The sequence below is a fragment of the Capsicum annuum genome, chromosome 1, assembly GCF_002878395.1.
Source record: "Capsicum annuum cultivar UCD-10X-F1 chromosome 1, UCD10Xv1.1, whole genome shotgun sequence".
Lineage (NCBI taxonomy): Eukaryota > Viridiplantae > Streptophyta > Magnoliopsida > Solanales > Solanaceae > Capsicum > Capsicum annuum.
Genome location: NC_061111.1, coordinates 62,727,536 through 62,732,558, shown reverse-complemented (window position 1 = coordinate 62,732,558; position 5,023 = coordinate 62,727,536).

Here is a 5,023-nt window from a genome sequence, read left to right as displayed (position 1 = left end):
TTCTTGGATAACTCAAAAATCTCATTGAGTAGTCTTGTCCTATATTTTCAATGTCACCCGTTTTCTTCTTCGTGCCCCTCAAATTATTAGTGAATATTAATTAATGAATATTGAAACCCCTAATACTTCTTCCGTTTCATATTGACTTGGCACTCCCATCAAGAAAATATTAATTAGGGATTTATTTTACTACCAAATTAGCCTTATTAATTATGCTTTGAAAATATAAATTTAAATAAATACACTTTGTTTTGTCATTTAATTTTAAGGGTAGTACATCTGAAAATTAGAATTATCTCATCTCTCCTCTCCTTTCCTTCAGCCCTAAATCTTTCATCTTTTTTCTTTCTATCCTCTTTAGGGTTATCACGACCTTTTTTTTTCTCTCCTCTTTCTCAAAAATTTTCTTTTGGATCTAAACTGATCGATATCCATATCTTAGATTCTTTGACTGAAATTCCTGTTTTGACCCCCTTTTGACATTAAGGTGTGATATGATTCACTATTGCTCTTTCATTCTTATCTTCTTCTTGCAACTTTATTTACATCTTTTTGTTTATTTAATTATCATTTTCCCATATCATATTTATTTAAAAAATTTAAAGAAACTTTTAATTGTTGAATAAATATACCGAGAATTTTTATTATAAAATTCGAAAAAAAGTCATCTGTTGGGAGAAGTTTAAAAGCCTTGTTGGCAGTATTATTTTTTTTATGTATTTTGTTTGTTTGTTTGTTGTTGATGCTTTTATTGATGTTGGTGGTGGGGTTGGCATTGTTGGAACTTGTGGTGTGATGTGGTTTAGATGGTGGGTGCTTCTTAGCTTAAAAATAGTGGAGCCCGAACAATCAACACAAGGAGTAAGGGAGAAAATAATAAAAAGTTTAAAGTGAATAAGAAGAGAAGAGTTGGTTACCAAAATTTAAAAAATATGTCCTGAGTGGGAATTGAACTCAAGACCAAAAGAAATAAATAGCCTTAAGCACCCATAAACAACAACTAGGCTAACCAAATAACTCTTACTATGGGTGCTCACTGATTAGATTATATATGTTTTTTTCTTTATTTCCACATACATATATAAAGTTTGATACGAGTTCAGTCTGTGCTCACGCACCCGGAGGACTCCATGTGGGTCCGTCCCTTGTTGTTGATGGTGTTGGAACATAGAATATATGCTTCTTTGTTGTTGATGATGTTATTGGAACAAATTTTGTTGTTTTCTTTGTTGTTGATGTTTTTATTTGTTGTTTGTAGTTTATATTGTTGTTGATGTTGCAACAGACGAAGCAACTGATGGAACAAATCAAACCACCAGCAAGGCTGCTATGTATTCCAATAGACTCCATATCTGCAGCATCAGACTCCATATCAAACACAACAGACTTCACATCTGACGCAAACTATCCGATTTAATATAATATTGCTAAAACTATCCAGGATTTATGTGTTGTGTGTGTTACTTAAATAAAACTGGTGACTTTATTAATATGTAAATTAAAAAAATAGATCTGAATACAACATTTTATCTTTTTGTTGTATTTCCAAAAGAGACCGATTGGTAATCTGTTGCAAAATATATTCCACCTGTCAGATAACTTACAACATATGGACAATCTTTTGCAACAGATGGATATATCAGTTTGCTTTTCCATCAGCTGTGGCGTCTGTTGGAACTTGCTAGTCATCTGGTTATTCAATTTCATCGAGAGCAATAGATTTTTCTAAACACTTCTTGACCAAACTCAATTTTTGCTCTTGGATTGCTTCTCTTTTTTTCTTTGCATCCTTCAAGCTGGCCTCTAAATTTAATTTTTTCCCTCAACCCAATAGCAAAAATTTAGTTTGGTTGAAGGATGCAAAAAAAAAAAAAGAGAAGCAATCCAAGAGAAAAAATTGAATTTGGCCAAGAAGTATTTAGAAAAATCTACTCTCGATGAAATTGAATAAACAGATGACTAGAAAGTTGCAACAGATGCCACAGCTGGTGGAAAAGCAAACTGATATATCCATCTGTTGCAACAGATTGTCCATATGTTGTAAGTTATCTGACAGGTGGAATATATTTTGCAACAGATTACCAATCTTTCTCTTTCGGAAATACAACAAAAAGATAAAATGTTGTATTTAGATCCTTTTTTTTTCTAATTTACTTATTAATAAAGTCATCAATTTTATTTAAGTAACACTAACACACACAACACATAAATCCCGAATAGTTTCAGCAATATTACATTAAATCCCGAATAGTTTGCTTATTACATCTTATCCCGAAATTTCGAATTGTGATACATATGTTAAGTAGTCATACATATATGGACTAGTGATACATATGTATATGTATCACTAGTATATACATATGTATACAGTAGTGATACATATAGCATATGTATCACTAGAAAATATGAATTTGGGATTTTATGTAATTTTTTAAAACATTAAGGGATATTATGTAATATGGTGTCTTAAATATGGGATTTGTGTAATTTATCCTTTTAAGGGATATGAATAGTTGTGGCTTTTTGTTTGACTAAGTCCAGTCCCTTCCAATTCAATCATTTTATAAATAGGTCCCTCCGGCCTTCTCACTCACTCCCGTTCATTCTACTATACTTACAATACTAATATGTCAGATCCATATTCGCACAAGAAGGTTCATATCGAGTCCTTGTAGGAACTTCAAAGGCAGTTTGATGAACTCCAGAGGGATTTGGCCGACTTCCAAGCAAGGCTGAGGAGGGCCCTGCTGCTGCCGGATAAAAATTGTCAGGTTGACAATGATAATAATAATAATAATAATAATAATAATAATAATTAGGTTATATTTTTTCTTTCTTTTAGCGTATGTATTTCCCTTTTTTATATCCGATCTACCTATAAGGGATTCAAAAAAATCCATGTATATGTTTGGTTTGGTTTGGTTGATCTTGAATTTTTAATTCTTATTCAATATTTAATTATCATTCTATTTATTCTCTATTCTCAACATGTCAACGATTGGAGTTAGGGATACGATCATGATGAGAAATTCTCCTAAAAATGGTTCGTTAATAAATAATAAGGAACTAAATGATATTATAATTGTAAAAGAAAGATTATTTAATTTTAAAAAAGTCACAACATTGGATTAATTTAATTAAGATATATATATATGATGATATGATTTTTAAGAAAAAAGTTAATGAATAGTCGTGACTGTGACTTTTATCTAAATACATTCAACAAACAAGCAAAAATAAAAAACACTTCTGATGCATCAAATTCCTCATCTTTTGCGACTTATGAATCAATTAGAAGAAATCAAAAAAGCTCCTTAAACAAATGGTCGATTTATAGCAACAGATGGTATATCTGTTGAAACAGATGGGTTATCTGATGCAATAGATATACAATCTGTTGCCATAACTCAATTAATAAAAATGGTTATTAAAGAAACGGAACGGTTATTGAAAACCAGGTGTATTCGATTTTTAAATTGAGAAAAAGGTTATTTAAATTTAATAAGCTGAAAAGTCATGACTTGTCACAATAATAAAAAACTCACCACCAGCTTGATTTAATTAAGTCATTTCTTTTCATAGAAAAGAATAAGGAAATAAATGACAAACACAATTTAAACCATAAAAAACTCACCAGAAATATTCTTGTTTTTAAATCTTCTTTATTAATTTATATAATTAAAAAGTCAGAAAATTTGGATGTCATGAAGATAATTTATTTTTTAAAAAAGATATATATATATATTATATGTTGTAACAGATATATTATCTGGTGCAATAGGTTAACTATTTGTTGCAACGGATGATATATCTGTTGTAACAGATGATTTATCTGATGCAACAGATATATAATCTGTTGTCCAACTCAGTGTAAAAAAAAATAATTCCTGGAAATAACTAATTATTAATAATAATAAAGCCGAAAAGTCATGACTTATCATAATATTGATTAATTTAATTAAGTCATAACTTTTTATAGTAATCAAGAATTTCATTAATAAATGGAGGTGAATAGTTGTGCCCTTAAATCTGCTTTATTAATTTATATAATTAAAAAGTCAAAAAATTTGGATGTCATGAAGATACTTTATTTTTTAAAAAATATATATATATATATTATATGTTACAACAGATATATTATCTGATGCAATAGATTATCTATTTGTTGCAACTCATGATATATCTGTTGTAACAGATGATTTATCTGATGCAACAGATATATTATTTGTTGTCCAAAACAGTGTAAAAAAATGGTTTCTAGAAAGAACTAATTATTAATAATAATAAAGCTGAAAAGTCATGACTTATCATAATATTGATTAATTTAATTAAGTCATAACTTTTTACAGTAATCAAGAATGTCATTAATAAATAGAGGTGAACAGTTGCGATTTTTTGCCTAACTCATTCAAGTTCAATCCTCTATAAATAGGTCTCTCCTTACTCAATCGTTCGTTTTACTACATACTATTTATTCCTCGCGCTTGTTACACCTTCAACTACTTTCTCTTCAAGGACTTGATAGCTTTTTCCTGTCTCTGGTAAGTTTTGTTCTTGATTTTTGTGTAAATATATGTTGTATTACATTATATTCAAATTCTTTCTTTTCTTTACTTTTGTGTTTACGTGTGTGTTTTGTCAACTTATGCATTTTTAGATATGGCTGATCCTGTGTGGGATGTCGCTATTTTACGAGACGGCCATGAGGGAACTGCAGAAGGAGGTTCATGACCTGCATTGGGAGTTGGCCGCCATCACAGTAAGGATATTGTGGGAGATCTGCAGGCTGCGGAGGCGCTGCTGCTGCCCTTTGAAGATTGGCCGGCTGGACATACAAATAATAATGATGATAATAATAATTAAGCTTTTTTTTTCTGTTATCTATGTATTTTTTTTGTTTGTTTTATAAAAAATTATGTTTGATGCACTTGACTTTTTATTTCTTATTTAATTTTTGTGCTGTCTATTTCTATTTCTTAACAAATGACATGTCTACAATTAAGGAATAATTTGATTCCAGTAT